We start from the raw sequence: 17,698 nt of genomic DNA, 5'->3' as shown, positions 1-17,698 counted from the left end.
AGGATTCTCTTCCAGCTCAGCTCATGAGTATCAATGGTGTTGGGTGAATCTGCCAGATCATATTTCCTGCTGGAAAATATACTCTCCAGTACTAGGGAAGGCTAAAGTCTACTTAGTCGTTCAGCTCCCTGCCCAGCAAAAACAAATTCAACTCACTGCCCTGGGAACAAAACAAGATTTTAGAGCTGGATGGGGACTACAACCAAATAAATTGTTTGTGAGAGGGAATCAAGAAACTGACCTAAACAGAAAAATATTTACCAAATGAAAATCTAATTGGCCATGTGAAGTAGTCTAGCCTGGTCAGGAAAATCACTTTTTCATATGCAGCCACAAAGAGAGTACTTTTACACTGGAAAATGAGGAAAATTACATTTGCTTCATAATAAATTTGAGCATGACTAGTATTTCGAAAGAGGCCGCCATCTTTGACATCTGCTCTGTCAAAAACATCAGAGAGTCCCACAACATATGACAGACTCATGTACTTCCTGTTTATGCTCATGTTATTCTAAATAACCCGCTTTGATCTGCAAAGGAAAAGTGGGATACAAATAAACAGTTTATTAAATGTATTCATTTTTAGAGTGCCACAGGACTCCTTACTGATTTGACAGGGATGTGAATTCCAAATCCAGTAATAAGTAACTTTAAATAAATATTTAATATCTGTATGGGGACTACGTAATCAGCAAATCTCTAGTTTGCAGTACATTCTTTCTGTACAACATCTGTCAGATAAGCCAGACACACAAATATGACTATTTCCTGTGACTGTTTTTATAGCTTGATGCTGAAACCATGGTGTGACTACCTTACAATTCACTATTTATCCCAAGTTATTAATCATGAGATTTTATAGACTACCAGCAGGCCATGTGAACAGTGCACTATAATCAACTTTCTAATTCAATAACAACAATAACTACAATATGATGACTCAAGGGCAGAAAAGACCTTTATTTTTCTCAAAATGAAGACCTCCTGATTTCAATTTCACTTCCTTATTTGCTGTTGACTCAAACGTTTGGGGGGGGGGGGGGGATCAGTTGATCAGGACTCTTAGTGCATTTTAATGTCCTCTGAAAGATATTTTCTCTTTGGTTAATTCTGTTCTTCTCTCTGCATGGTTTCCTGAGTTAAAAAGTGCGTTCAAACTTAAGTCAAAACAGCATAATAAATTTTCTAGTATAAAAAATTGCTTCTCCTAGCTTGGAGGGAGGGATATGGGGCACTTTCAGGAAAAAAGGGCTGGGTATTGGGGGGCAGCAGGAGGGTGCAGCCCTCCAAGTTCTCCCAGGGTGCAAAGTGCCCCTTCCTGACTGTTGGCTGAAATTCAGAAACCAGTGTTAGTAATGAGAAGAAAGAAGACATCAGAAAGCAGAGAAATTTAAGGGTCCCAGCAGTTTGTTTGTTTTTTAAGTAATTTCACTCTGGTAGAGAGCTTACCATTTCTCTTCCATTTAATTTTACTTTTTGCTCAGTTCTATTTTTTATTAGCAAATAAGATCTTTGAGCTTTCCTTTGCCTTCTCAAGAAAGGAAGGAAGATATTTTTTCTGGTTTTTCCTTGACTCTACATTAAAAATTTTGTTACTGTTTCTTGCATCTGTCTCATCTAGTAATGCAGGGCTGGTGAACCTCATTGGTTTTAGCACATTCTGAAATCGCTGTTCTGGGATGAATTCTCAGAGTACTGTTACTGGATGCTGCCATGTTGATTCTCTGGGTGTTTTGTGGCTTATTGTATCATTCGTATTCAAATGTGACTGATGAACTTACATTCACTTGGAAAGTGGCATTCTGTGCCATATTCCCTGAGTATTATTGATTGCCTGAATCAGATCCTGGAATATAGATTTTGTCTAAGTTTTTTAGCTCTTTGCATAATTCTCGTCTTGTGTGAGAAATTAGTTTAGTTGCTTTGACTAGCTGAGAAATTGGCATTGCAAGCCATTTTCAAGAAAACATTTCTGGTGATTATTGATTGATTGTCCCCAGTGAGCAGTGGTTTCTGAATTCTGTGGAACTTCATTACTACATTACCATTCTAATTATATGAGACTCTAGATTTTATTTATTTATCTGGCAGGAAATATGGCTTCCTATACCATTTTTAACAAATGCTTCTTTTCCTAGAATGTGTAGTAGAACATGGATATTGTGCACATTTAATGACTAACTGCATTATTCCCACCTAGTCCTTTGTGACTGGTGAACATGATTGGTTTTGGTTGTTATTCCAAGCTGTATAGCATACAGAGTTTTGCCTCTAACAAACAATGAAATGTGAATTCTGTGAAGGCTTCTTGTTCTATAGCATCATTCCTATCTCTTCATGTAGGTAACTTCAGTGTCCCTGCTCTAGCATGATATGGTACTCCTTCCAATGGATTTGAATTGAGCAACCCATCATATAAAGGACATATAAAAAATAAAATGGTTCAAAGCTCTTCTACTGAAGGGCTGTCCCCTGCAAAGTACGACACATAGCCACCTTAGACACTGAATTTGGCCTAGGCTCCTTTTCCAGTCTTTTATATATAAAGTAGTCCAGATCCAGAGGGTGTTTTGGTTTTTTGTTTTTGTTTGTTTTGTGTTTTTTTTGCGGGGTGTGTGTGTTATTTTTAGGATTACAAACTGCAGCATTTGTCAGGCAATAAGACCATTGGTCATGCTGGGGGATTCTGCAAGCTGTAGCTCAAGCAACTATTTTTCCTCAACCTCCATAAATTATTATCCCTAGCTGTATCCCTTACAATATGAAACTGGATATATTTGGAAACAAAGAATACCGAAGACCTGTGTAGGTGACTTAGTACTAGTTCTATACAAGGTTCTATAAGCACCAGAAATAACATGTTATGGTAAGGCTTCTTCCCATTTATGCTTGTGTCTGCCAACAGGTCCTTAAGTACATATCTAAAGTGAAATAATTCATTTCTCGTTTTTGCTGAGTTACACATTAAATGTGGGGCAATGTGTACTGTCACTGATAGAAATGCAGAGCAAACCAGCCTGGTCAGCAGGCCAAAATGTCTTTCTATCAATATTTTAAGCATGTGAGGCATTAAAAATGTGCAGACTTAAACTGCCACATTCTTCTACACTTCTCTTTCTCCTATCCCAGTTCCTCTGCTACCCACATCTTTTAAGAAAATGCTTTAAGGGGAAATGGATTAAAAAGAAGCCATGCCAGCTCTTCTTTAGGCAGTTTCAGTGACCTGAAGATTATGAAGATGGGTGTGTGTGGGTCTATTGCTATCTGTCCTAATGGAAGACTAGAAGCCACAGCAAGAAAAAAAAACCTCACAAGCAGTTGATGCTACTCTCCATTCACTGACAATTGTTACTCACATAGCAAATTGTTGCACAGACCTGAAATGTCTCCCTCACTGCACAACTGGTTCTTTTAGTATGGAGAAATCCAAGCACTTCCACCCAAGTCCCTGGCTTGAGTATTCAGCATTAGAAAATTGTATTTTCCTGGCATTCAACATTAAAGTTGCTGTCACTGGGAAAATGCAACCTCATTTCATTATATCCACTGCTGTTGAAATTGATGTGATACAAAATGTGTTGCACTATATGTTATACAGTGTCCTATTCTGTGTTTTCAGAGAACATGCATTCATATCATTTCTTGTTTGTTGGTCTTAGCACACCCTCTGTCTCATTTACTCCACACTCCATGCATCTGTGAAAGTACACCCGAGCTACAAAAGCTTATGGTACAACTTCTTTTGCACATTTAGTCTCAAAGGTGCTACAAGTCTTTTTGCTTATTTTGCCCCTATAGTTAGTCTGTTTGTCCATCCTCCATTTTGTAGTCTTCTCCATGAAGAGCATGTTACAAAGCTCTTGTGTGAAAGGGCCCTGATGAGCTCTGGATGTGCTCAGTTTTCCATACAGATGCTGTCTGGTTTATAGGAAATTTCAGTGTCCCTGCTCTAATGTGGAATATTACAAAATCTTTTGCATTTGTAAGTTGACCTATTTTATATGTTTTTATAAAGATGATTAAGCCTGCTTTATTTCTTAGCTAGACTGTGTGAGGGTAGGAGCTATGTGAGATTGGTTGTTGCTCACCTTCTGCAGGCAAATGCTAATTATTCTGCTTGTGAGACACATTACTACCTGTCACATTCCCCAACAAATGCTGCTGTGATTTCTGCCTGCTGTCCAAATGCTAATTATTTATATAGAACTTCATACAGTCATAGTTAGAAGGGGCCCTATGGGGGCCCGGCCTCTGTTCAATGCAGGATCTTCAGCTAGAGCATCCCTGGCAGGTAGCTGTCCAGCCTCTTTTTGAAATCATCAAAAGAAGGTGACCCCACCACTTTTCTAGGCACCTGTTCCCACTGCCAAACTGCTCTGTCAAGAGGTTATTTCTAATGTTCAGACAAAATCTACCCTCCTGTAAGTTAAATCAATTAGAACTAGTTCTACCCCTGAGACATCAGAAACAAGCCTGCACCTTCCTCTTTGTGGCAGCCCTCCAGGTGTTTTAAGTGTGTGATCATGTCACCCCTTAGTCTTATCTCCATTAAGTTGAACATGTCCAGTTCCTTCAACCTCTCTTCTTATGTTTTGTTCTCCATACCTCATCATCCTCATTGCCCTTCTCTAAACATACTTCAACTTGTCTTTAGCCTTCTTAAACTGAGGTGCCCAGAACTGAAACCATTAATCCAGATGAGGCCTGACCAGCACAGAATACAATGGGACTACTACTTCTCGTGACTTGGAAATTATGGTTCTATTAATGCAGGCTTTTTGGTTCTATTGCTGCAGCTGAACATGCTGGCTCATGTTCATCATATTATCAGCAATAATCCCAAAGTGCTTTTCACATGAAGTACTATTGAGCCAAGTATCCCCCATCTTATACCAGTGCCTTTGTTTTCTGTAATGGAGAATTTTGCATTTGTCTTTGCTGAACTTCATTTTATTAGTTTCATCCCAGTTTTCTAGTTTAACTAGGCCCTTTTGAATTCTGATCCTTTCTTCTAAGGTGGTAGCTACCCCACCAAGTTTTATATCAGCTACAAATCTGATAAGGATTTCCTAATCTTTCTAAATCTAAATCATCATCTAAATCATTGACAGAAATATCAAAGCACAGTTCCTTCTTCTTGAAATCCCACCCATGCTGAGTATTCTTTTTTATCATCTCATCATGGGATTCTGCCCAGTATTTCCCTGAGTTTGATAAAATCAGCTTTCCTGAAATCCAAGGTTCATGTTTGACTATACCCTTTGGCCTGTCTCTCATTCATGAATTCTAGCATTATATGATCACTACCCATAAATGACCAACTCTGTTGATTCCATTAACTAACTCCTCCCTATTGGTTAGGAACAAGTCTAGGATTGCCGATCCCCTTGCTCCTTCCTCCACCTTTTGAAAGAGAAAATTATCTGCAAGGCACATCAGGAACTTGGAGAGCTTATTCTCCCAGCAGATATCAGGAGAACGTAAATCCTTCAGAATAATAATAATAATAATAATAATAATAATAATAATAATAATAATTTTATTTTTATACCGCCCTTCTATAAACCAAGGCGGTGTACAACATACATAAAATACATGGCATATCGTATACATCTACAAAACACATATACCATATAACTAAAAACACAGTCCATTGAACCATTCCAGCCAGCTGCCACTGCTGACGTGGGGGGGGGAGGGTTAATCGGGGCTTGTATCAGGGAACGCTTGCTTAAATAAAAAGGTCTTCAGCCCCTTTCTAAACTGGGCCAGGGAGGTGGCCGAGCAGAGCTCAATGGGCAGAGAATTCCAGAGGGTAGGGGCCGAGATGGAAAAAGTCCTCTTAGAGGTAGAGGTTAGTCTGCCCCCTGGAACCCTCAATAGCTGCTGCCCTGATGTTCTGAGAGTGCGGGGCGGATTGTATGGGGAGAGGCGGTCCTCCAGATATCCTGGGCCCAAGCCATTTAGGGCTTTATAGGTAATGACCAACACCTTGTATTGCGCCCGGAAGCGAATAGGCAGCCAGTGCAGATCTTTAAGCACTGGTGTTATATGGCTGGCTCTGGATATGCCAGTAACCAGTCTGGCTGCCATATTCTGTACTATTTGTAGCTTCCGGGTATGATACAAGGGTTGCCCCATGTAGAGCGCATTGCAGAAATCCAAGCGAGAGGTTACCAGAGCATGTACTACCGTTTCAAGGTCCCTCTGGCCCAGGTAGGGACGCAGCTGGCGTATCAGCCGAAGCTGATATCAGGTGCTCCTGACCGTCGCATCCACCTGTGATGTAAGGTGGAGCGACGAGTCAAGGAGCACCCCCAGACTGCGTACCGAGTCCTTCACAGGAAGCGTGATCCCGTTCAGGACAGGTGGAACCACCGCCATCCCCGGGCCAGGAGAACCTATCACGAGCACCTCCGTTTTCTCTGGATTCAGACTGAGTCGGTTTTCCCTCATCCAGCCCATTACCGACTCCAGACAGGCCACGAGAGGAGAGATGCCATCCCCAGTCACTGCATCAGTCGGAGACATAGAGAAGACTATCTGGGTGTCATCAGCGTACTGATAACCCCGCGCCCCATGTCTCCGGATGATCTCTCCCAGCGGTTTCGTGTAAATGTTGAAAAGCATTTAACCACCAGTTCTTCCTTCTTGGAGATATCTGAAACTTGTTTCAGAAAAGCATAATCCATCACCTCTTCTGGGTTTGGTAACTTGTAGTAAACTCCTAAAATAGTGTTATTTTTATTTATTTCTCCATGTATTTTTACCCAAATTTTCTCCACTGGTCCATTCTGAGCACTCACATGGATTTCTGTACAAGTGAATTTGTCTTTGACATATGCTACTCCACCTCCTTTTCTTCCCCATCTATTCTTTTTGAACAGATTATATCCTTCAGTAGTTATATTCCAATCAAGAGCATCATTTCACCAAGTCTCTTGTTATATCTCTAAAGTCATATTTGCCATCTTGCACTAGGTCTTCAAGCTCATCTTTTTTCCTAAACTGTGTGCATTGATGCACAGACATCTAAAGTGCTATTTTTTTCTTATTCTACTGTGAGTTTTAGAACTTTATTGCACCCATTTTTGTCTCCATTACGGGTATGGAAAGAAGACGCTCATGTGTGCGTGCGACTGGCCAAAAACGGATTTTATCACATGCAAAGCGTCCTCCAAAAGGCCCCATTCCGTTCAGTACTGAGGTGCGTAAAATGTTCTGGTCAGAAGTTTTCCAGCTGAGCAAAATGGCGCCCATCAGCACTGAACTGGGACGGCTTGGCGTCGGGGGATGGAGCTGGGCCTTTTGGAGGACGCTTTGGTGTGCGATAAAATCTGTTTTTTGCAGGTCGTGCGCGCACACGAGCATCTTTTTTCCGTACCTGTAATAGAGACAAAAACGGGTGCGATAAAGTTCTTAGTATGGCTCTTTCTCTCTTTCAGCTTCTCCTCTAGAATTCACATCCTTGTGTTTATAGCTTGCTTATGGAGAAATGTTTAAGCATTATCTCCAACCCCCCCCCCCAAAAGGATTCAGTTTAAAGCCTTCCTGATAAAATTCACTATGTTTTTACCAAAGACACTCTTCCTGGTCTTCAAACTCTCTGCTCTGTCTTCTTATAGTAGTTCATCTTTACTCTGCAATAGCTGTCTATCAGGAGTGATTTTTGCAGTGTTGTGGATAATACCCCACTACTGTGTGCCATTGTTCTATGATTTAGATATTAATGATATGTATTTTGGCCTCTAGTTTGTTCTTCCATGATGTAAAGAATATTTGCAAATTACTGGTCCTTAATGAATAGGGGTAATTTTGAACCTCCAGACTTCTTGTTGAGAACATGCTCAATTGCCACAAGGTATTTTTTCCTTCAGTTTGGGACTTTAAAAAAATGCACAAAAATGTTTTTTGTCTTGCACAGCATACTGTTTTATGCACAGAAAAGGTTGGTTTGCCCCCCCCCCCCCCACAAATGAACTTGTTGCAAAAAAAAAAAAAATCCCAAAGTGAGGGATATTATAAAAACATACACAAAAGCTTTTGTAAACTCATCAAGCTGGGTAAAAACTTTTAAAACTATTCATTCCTTCATGCAAGAACAAAGGAAGTAAAGATTTACACTCCAACCTGTCTTACATCTCCTGTCTGTGCTTCCTTGATAATATTGCCCCCCAAAAATCATTTTAAAGTAGTCTGGCACCGCATATTGAAAACCACAATGTTCATTTGCCTGGTTGCCATGGAACGAATTTGCTAGCCACATGTATGGTACAATCTTACATACGTTTGCTCAGAAGTAAGGCCCACTGTGTTCAGTGAGTCTTATTCCCAGCAAAGCACACATAGGACTGTAGCCTTAGAGAGCCATGGATAGGTTAGTGAAAGGTCACCACTTGGATACTGCCATATAGTCTGCAATGAAGTGAAGGTACCTTCACACACAGAAGTCAAGATGATGCTGGATAGAAAGTATACAAAGATGTTCTATTGAAGGGAAATGAATAGATGGTGGATAAGGCAATTTTATTCATTAGGGCTATCTCTGGTCTACAAGCAGCATTTCCAAAGCCTTTTCACAAATTTTTTTACAAAGCTTTCTAATAGTAAAAAAAAAAAGTTCAAGGATAATTTGGAATTATAATAGATGGATTATCAAGGATTGAATCATTGACAGAGTAGAAATGAGATCTTACATAAGCTGAATAATACAAAGAGGATACTCCACAAAGCAAAAATGAATAGCTTGCATATGATTCGGTTGAGAATGAGAAAACAAGGAAGGTGATATCACATGGTTTCTTGGGCACTGGTGAAATTAAGAGGACCATATGCACGAATTGTATCATCAAGTAACTATAACCTCACCCTACCCCACCCTCAGTTTACCCTAAGGACCCAGAATTCATCTCCAGGGAAACATTTCTGTTAGTCTGGGAGCAAGGGAGTTTCTTCCTTCAATAAATAAAGGAAAAGCTCACCAGCAGCTTGGAAGTTAAACCTGGGTCTTTATTTAATTGACTGGTAAAATTGTGTTCTGAAAGCCAGAATTGAGCATTGTGTGTGGCCTGGGACAGGGGCAGGAAATGCTTTTCCTGTGTCATTTTTTTTTCTTTCTGCCATAATTTGTAGGAATATTCAACCTCTGGTGTGACTTACATATTATGTATAGGTTTTCTGTGGGTTTGTAAGGCTATCTGACCGTGTTCTGGAACAGTTTATTCCTGACGTTTCGCTTGCATCTGTGACTGGCCTCATCTCTGAAAAACTATGGATGCCAGCTATGAAAGCCTTTGCCTATGCATATTATGTTTCCTATCCCAAAGGAAGAAGCTAGTCATGTGGAATAAGGATACTAGGGCTGCCATCCTGTGTGACATGAACTCCTTTCTAAGCCTTGAGGTTACCTTTTACCTTATAGAAGGCCCCTCGTCAATGATACCTGTTCAGCATCCACCCTTTATACAATTGCCCTAAATGTTTAAGGGCTAGGGTCCCAAGTGTCTTCCTCTGATAAGTTTAATATCTTTGGTAGAGTATTAATTCTATGATTTGTCTGTGCCTATATGGCTTAGAATTCACTCAGGCAGAGGCTTCTATTATAAAAAAAATAAACACTGACTTTATTGAATAACATTTAGCAAGAATGTCGCTTAGGTAGAATAGTTCAAACATGGTATGGTTACATTAGTATAACAGTTGCAGGCATTTCTCAATTCCCTCTTTCCAATCTCCAATACACTTTCTCTCTCAGTCATTATCCTTCTCTGACTGTATTGAGATCCTTTGGGGCTCTACAGACTGCCCCTTTTTGTGCCGGATCAAGGCCAAGGCAACCTCATGAGACAGCCCCAATCCAGCCTTCCGAGGAAGCGAAAGGGAGCCGCAAAAAGCGGCTCCTTTTTGCACCCTCGAAAGGGCACGACAGCTGCATTGCTGCAGCTATGCAGTGCTCCTTTGGTGCTGTGTCATATGGATGCCGCACCAGAGGAGGGCCATGATACCATGCACCGTGTGGAGCAGCGCACTGTGTCATGGTGCCCTGGGAGCAGAGTCAGGGTGTGCATCATCTGGACATGCTGCTCCAACTCCATCCCCAGGCCGGCCTTAATGGCCGGTCTGAAAGGGGCCCTTGTCTCGTTCTCCAGTTTCTCTAGTGGCCCATCAGAATATCTCTCTGGCCCTCTCTAGGCCCAGTCAGATTCCCTATCTGACCCTCTCACTAAATCTATCACTCAAGAAGCTTCCCTGAACTCAAACCTTCCCTCAACTCAATTACCTTCAACTCCCTTAAATTCCCCCTCAACTCCCTCACAGTCACTCACTCCTGCCTTTTAAATCTACTTTTCTATATCCCTGCAGCCCTTCCCTCAGAGTTAGCCCAAACCATGATTGACTGTCAGGAAACCAAGTATACCCAGTGACACCATCACACTTGCAACCTACAGTTACACCAGAGTATGGCATACAGTAATTGGAGATTATTTTGATGTTAAGAAGGAGGTATTCAGTATCTCTTCCAACAATGCCCCAACTTTGGGTGCTTAACAACAGCCAGGGTTTTTTTTCTCTCTGAGCACCTATAGGGACTAGGAAGCACCCAAGCGTGTTCCATCTGTTCTGAGTGAGTAGATTAAATTTCTACAGGACAAGCTAGAATTCAATAGAATACTGATCCTGAAAGAGATCAGGCAGCATGTTGATTCCCATTTTCTAATCACCTCCACTTGAAGTGGGAGAATATAACCAAAGTTTTGTTTTCTCATTTGCTTTTCATGACATCTAAACACAATGGCAGTTGGTGCTCTGTCTTGTCTCTCTACCAACAGGCTGGAGAAAGAACTTGGGGTATTCTTTGTTTTTTCTCTGACTTGTTGGAATTAAAACAAGCCAGAGCACCTCTTGCTGCCAAGTTCAAATGTTCTGAGAAAATAAGCGTGGATGAAGTCTGTACTAAAGCATCACTATTTCGCTGTTTCTGTTGCAGGCAGGAGTGATCAAAGAGGCTTGCTGTGATATCTGACTTACTGCTTATATTGGTCCTTCTTTTCCTAACTGATTATTCAACTAGGATCTGGGGGAGGGGAGGATGACCATTGGACTATGACTCTGGAGGCACATGTTTGAATCTCCTCTTGGGCATGGAAACCCATTGGATGACCTTAGGCAAGTCACATACTCTGAGCCTAAGGAGGCACTGTCAAAAAAACCCTCTGAACAAATCTTCCCAGGAAAACCCTGTGAGGCTTGCCTTAAGGTCACCATAAGTTGGAAATGACTTGAAGGCACACAACAACAACAACAACAACAACAACAACAACAACAACAACAACAACTCTGAATAAAACTGCAGTAGCAGGTTGCAAGAAAACTTTTCATCATGTGAACACACAATAACTATATAAAAATTAGAATTAAGGAACTGGGTATGAGGGGGACTTGAATTAAAGAAAGATGAATGATAGCCAACTAAAGCTTCCTGACAACTGGATCAAGGGGAAGTGTTTTTGAAAAACAAATAGTGCATGTTGTTAAATTATTTACATAAGAGGAATCAGAAGACACACAGTAATCTGAAAGGTTATATAACCAATGCACAAATATATTTTGCAAGTAAATTTGATTACAAGTCTGATGTTCTTGGATGGGATAGCATTCATGAATAAGATTTAATTAAAGTCCAGTGGAAGATGCAACTCACTGGACCTCTCTGTTTGGACCTCTCTGCTACATTTAGAAGTCTAAATGTATTCCCTAGTCTATCAATGAATGCAAATGTATATGATTATTAGTCTCACAGCTATCTTAACCTATATTGTTTGTATATCATTCACAGGCATCTGTACATCAATTAAACCTGAAATATTGAAAATTAAGAAAGGATTGTTTATAAGATAGAATTGAACCATGGTAAGAAGGAAGGCAAGAACCCCAAGAGAAAAACAAACCACACATGTAGTGATTGACCCAAACTGGCCCTGGTGCAGCATCAATTCATAACCAAGGTATAAACCTCAACACAAAAAAGAAGGGAAACAGTTGGATAGTGTTGGTGGGTGCCTGGATGAACCAAAAAGTGGAAACACCTCCAGAGATAAAAGAGAAGCAAATGTTAAATGACAATAAAGGAGCCCTGGACAATCATGGAACCCAGTTTTGATCATCCAACTTTGTGTGTCCTGGACTTGGTTTGCCACTCTGGCATTACCAAAACAAACAGGATTTGCATATACTAATACAAATGTAAAGCAAATTATATAATTTGTATCAAGTTAAGGGCCTGGGGAAAAGGCAGTCTCTGGCCTACATGTGGACTGAAACCCCTTTTTGCAGCTCCCAAAATCTTCCTGAGCCTCCCGAAGCATCCAGACACCCTGCTCAATTTGGATGTGTTAGTGAAAATTCTGCATAAGATTCTCCAAAATGCCACCTGGAGTGCTGTGCACCCACATCCCCCTTGGCTCTATAAACTCATTGCAAATGCTGAAAACAGGATGACTTCACTCAGAAAGTTTAAATGGAAATGTCTTCTTGACACTTTGAGGTGACATTTTCAGCCAAATATACAATAGAGCAGTCTGTGGTGGGGGCACAGGGTGAAAGAAACAAAAACAAAAAATCAAATTATCAGTTAATTAAATAAGACAGTGCTAAATTTCCTATCAAGTTCTTTATTGACTTCTCTTGAATTTTTTGCTTTTGGTTATCTTTGATTGGGGAATAGTGTTTAGGTCACAAGATCCAGATCATTTGTTTTAGTTCATGAAGAAGAGTATGACAGCAAATTCCAAGGTTAAAAGATTTTAGACCAACAAGATTAAGCTGCTTAAGAGTGAGTGATCATCTTTGCACATAGTCTCCTATGTTCTACATAGGACACTGTAGAGGCTCCTCATCTGTCTTAACTGAATTCTCAACTTTTAACCCTGGAAATTTTGTTGGGAGCAATACGGAAACCAATCTTCCCCCCCCCCCCAAAAAAAAAAAAGGTTGGGGAGTTAAGGAGATGAACATAGAAAGGAGCAAAAAAATCCATACAATAATGATTTCTCTTCCAAGTTTAAAATAGAAACAGGCAGGGGCAGGAAGAGTGAAATCATAGATAGCATTTTCAGTTTCATTCCAGTTAGGCCTTTAGCGCAGGCAGTTTGCTGAAGTTTAAATGGTGAACGGACGTAACCTTTGTTGTTTCCCCCCTCTAGTGTAAATGTAGTTGAATTGGATTTTAAGCTAATTTGTGATTATGGCACGGTACAGACCGCCAACAAGTGGTGTATCAGTGCCAGTATTAGGGTTAGAGAGCGCACACCATGGACATGCTCCCTAACCCTAATACGTGCTGGTGGTGCAATAATGGTGGCACCCTGTGTACACGGGTGCCGCCAGTATGACATCACGCATGTGCAGCGTCCAAATAGCATGGCATGTGTGTGACGTCTTCACGTTGCCCCAGGCCGATTACGGCAGCCTGGCTGCGGCGCAAGAAGGAACTCCAAAATGGAGCTCTTTCTGGGCGCGCACCTTGTTCCTGCAGCTGGGGGAACGATGCCAGGGAGAAAGGGGCCAAGTTGAAGCCTTAATGACACCCCTTTTCCAGGCCACGGGGAAGCGGAATTTTGCTGGTAAGGCTGCCCTGGCCTCAATCCTCTGCGGAAAGGGGTGGGTGCAGGCCACCCCAAGGGGTGGTCTGTACCATGCCTATTTAAACAAATTAAATTTTCTTTTTTATTTTCGTACCTCAGTTATCCCCTATGGTTAGCTAATATTTTCTCTTTAAAAGACAACACACATTAAATAAAGCTGACATTTGCACTGAGACAGTGACAGTTACAATCCTTTGTCTATGAAGCCCTGCTATTATGACTGAAAATTAAGAAATGATTGTTTATGAGATGGAAATTTATCCTCTAGCCAGCATTTCTCAAATTGCAGCTTTAAAAGTCTAAGAATGAGAAAAACACATTTAAAAACAGGGATTCCCATTCTGATCAATCCTGTGCAGATGGTGCTTAGCTCTACTCTGTCGTCCGAGTTCTCTGGGACTGTACAGGTGTTGGATCAGTGCCTGGACGCTGTAAGGGGTTGGATGATGGCCAATAAACTGAAAGTTGCATCTCATAAGACCAAGGCTCTGTGTCTTGGAGATTCTCAGTTCTGTAAACTACCTGTCCTGGATAGGACTGCACTCCTTCTGGGGGAACAGGTGGATATCGTAGGGGTACTTTTAGATCCCACTGAAGGCCTGGGTGGACTACATGGCTTAAAGTATTTGAGACCAGCTTTACAGTTCTGACAGCTACAACCTTTCCTGGACAGCAATAACTTAACCAGAGTAGCACATGAACCAATTAGACTACTGCAATTCACTCTACACGATGCTGCCCAGCTGAGAAATTGAACAAATGTGAAATTCAGCAACTAGACTGCTGTCTGGAACATCATACAAAAACAATATAACACTGGTTCCAATACATTTCTGGCCTGAATTCAAGGTGTTGGTGATAACATTTAGAGGCCTAAATGGCTTGGTACCATGACACTTGGAGGAACACTACACACACACACACACACACACACATAATGTTCCTCCAAGTGTCATGGTATATATATCCCTGCCTGCCTAAGAATAGAGTTCTACTGGAGGGGCCCTCCTCTGTGTCCCATCAGTCACAGCAATATGCTATGGGATGATGTTGGAGAGGATATTCCATAACAGATGTGAGAGCTTTGCGTGTGTGTGTGGGGGGGGGGGGTGTTCAGGCTATGTGGCCATGTTCCATGTTGTCTGGAACATGGCTACATAGCCCGAAAAAACTACAAAAAACTATGGATGCCAGCCATGAAAGCCTTCAACATTATTATTATTATTATTATTATTATTATTATTATTATTATTATTAACCTTTATTTATAAAGCACTGTAAATTTACACAGCGCTGTACATACTATCTTTTAGTTAGACGGTTCCCTGCCCGCAGGCTTACAATCTAAAAAGACATGACACAAAAGGAGAAGGGAGAGGTGGTGGGGAAGGGGATGAAGTCCAGCAGTTCTTCTCTACCTCCGAGGCCTGGACCAAGGCAGATGAAATGGAGGAAGGGCTTGGGTTCTTAATGGATGGTCAAAAGGAGAAGGGAATGACAGTAGGGAAGGGGGAAAGTCCAGCTCATCAGCTCTCTCACATAGGCCTCTCTCCCTCTCAAAATGGTGGTCAGAAGGAGGGCTCTTCTTCTTTCAGGCGAGGCCCGTTGTTGCTGGCCTGCCTCTCCCCTCAAGATGGTGGTCGGAAGGAGGGCTCTTAGTCTTTACAGATGTGAGAGCCCTTACAAGCCCAATTGCCAGCAATATTGACATCATTCTGACACAAAGTGAAAACATGGCTGTTTACCAAAGCCTCACATGTGCATGGGTGTGACTCATATTATAATAGTTTAATCCATTCTTTCAACTTGTTAAACATTTTAAATATGTATTCAGTCATTAAGAATAATTTTGTTTTTACACTGTTCAACTTAAGTCAGGTGGGTTTTATTGTATAGCACCCTGAGATCTCTAGATAAAAGGCAGGATAGAAACAGTTAAATAAATGTGTATGATCAGGGGTAGGCAACCTGCGGCCCGGCAAGGCCTTGGGACCGGCCCCAGCCCGGTCCTGCTGCCAATTGCCGCCGGGGCTTTTGGCTTCTCGCACGAGGGGCATGGTGGGGCAATTGTCTATAGAAGCCTCAGAAACATGCATTTATCTTAACATTTTTTTAAAAATCAGCAATTTTTTCCCCATGCCCTCCATTTTAAAATTTTGTCCTACATTTGTCCCGGTTTATTTATTTATTTAATTCTTTTTTTAAAAAAAATATTTAATTATTTATTTTTTGGCTTCGGCCCCCCAGTTGTCTGAGGGACAGCAACCTGGCCCCCGGCTCAAAAGGGTTGCCTACCCCTGTGTATGATCTTACCAAAGAGGAAATGATGGATGAATAACTGAAGATGCCAGGTACTCTGAGCTGTCTCAATCACTAGGCAATGAAAAGCAGCTGCTTCAGGCAGCAGATGCTCCAGGCCAGAAAATGACAACAAGATGTTGGAGGAAAGAGAATTGTGCATGCCACATGGCCAACCCAGTGCTCTCTAAGCCACAAGATTCAACTACTCATCAAGTCAGCATATGGACATGAAATGGGAAGGTATGCCATTTTGTCCTTGACACCTTGAACTGTCCAATTCTGCAGGGGGCTGATGCTCCACTTACCTGTCTATAGTCACAGATACATTATAATTGTCTTCCTGAGTCTATCAAACAAAATAGAACTCAGAGGCTTTATCAACTGTGGAATTTTCCAGCCTCAAAATCCTCAAAAGAAAACAAGATGGTCAAGCTAGGTCTAGTCCGGCAACAAAAAAACAAACTCTAAGGTCCCCAAGAGACCTTGTAACCTAATGTAATCCATTATATCTACCCCAATGCAAAGGCACACCAGCCACATACCAAATCACTCTGTTAATTTTCTATGGATTAACCTGGATTACTGAAAATATTTTACCCTGGATTTAAAAAATCAGTTTATGATTTAAGATAGGTATTGTCCTGGCAAAGGCATTGACAGGTTCCTAACAATTATTAAGATTACAACACATGTTTAAATCTTTAAAAATATGTTGCTCAGCCAAGTTCTAAAATAAGTGGGTTTTGAAACTCTTCTGTGAATCCAGAAGCTATTCTTTCATATTATGTTCAGCAGCACCCCCTAGTGGTTTATAGAAATAATACATTATGTATTACTAAATTGCACTTTTTCTGATCATAGCTTGTTATACCTATGCAAGAACTTGTTTTCTATTACCCTAGCACACATGAAGGGACCCTTTAATTATTTAGCCTGCAAATCTTCTTCTTCTTCGTCTTCTTCTTCTTCTTCTTCTTCTCTCATCGGTGACCAGAGATTGGGGGAAAGGAGTTAGTTTATTTTGGTGTGGTTTTATTAAAATATTTGTAATGCTTTACTGACACAGCCCTTTGACATTTTCATATTTCATTGCATTATAACCTGGACTTCAGATGGATTACTGTAATGTGCTCTATGTGGGGCTGCCTTTGAAAAATGCTCAGAAATGTAAGTTGGTCTAAAAGCTGCAGCCAGGTTAACTGGAGCTGACTACAGGGAGCATACAACTCCCTCGTTGCAACAGCTCTATTGGCTGCTGGTCCATTTCTGGGCACAATTCAAAGTATTGGTTTTGACCTATAAAGCCCTTATACAGCTTGGGTCCAGATTATTTGCAGGGCCAGATCTCCCTTTATGAGCCAATTAGAGCTCTATAATTGTCCAGAGAGGCCCTTCTCTCTATCTTACCACTCTCTCAGGCTCATTTGGTGGGAACAAGGGAGAGGACCTTCTCAGTGGTTGCTCCCAGACTTTGGGACCCCCTCTCTAGAGCAGCCAGGATGGCTCCATCATTGTGTGCTATCAGGGTTTTTCAGACTGATGAAGGTCAGGATTTTAAATGCTGTGCAATTCAGATTTTGAAGTTTGTACTGAGTTTTTAAAATATATTTTACTATTTTTATGTTTGATGTTTTCAACTTTATAACATTTTTTAAAAAATTTAAATTGTATATTTATACTTACTAAATTTTTTGTATGGTTTTAATTTGCTATGTGTCACTTTGAGTTACTATATCGGCAGAAAGGTGGGATGA

Source organism: Sceloporus occidentalis, unplaced genomic scaffold (assembly GCF_023333645.1).
Source record: "Sceloporus occidentalis isolate IW3139 unplaced genomic scaffold, rSceOcc1.0.p SCAF_4, whole genome shotgun sequence".
Lineage (NCBI taxonomy): Eukaryota > Metazoa > Chordata > Lepidosauria > Squamata > Phrynosomatidae > Sceloporus > Sceloporus occidentalis.
Note: the sequence above shows the minus strand (reverse complement) of the source record.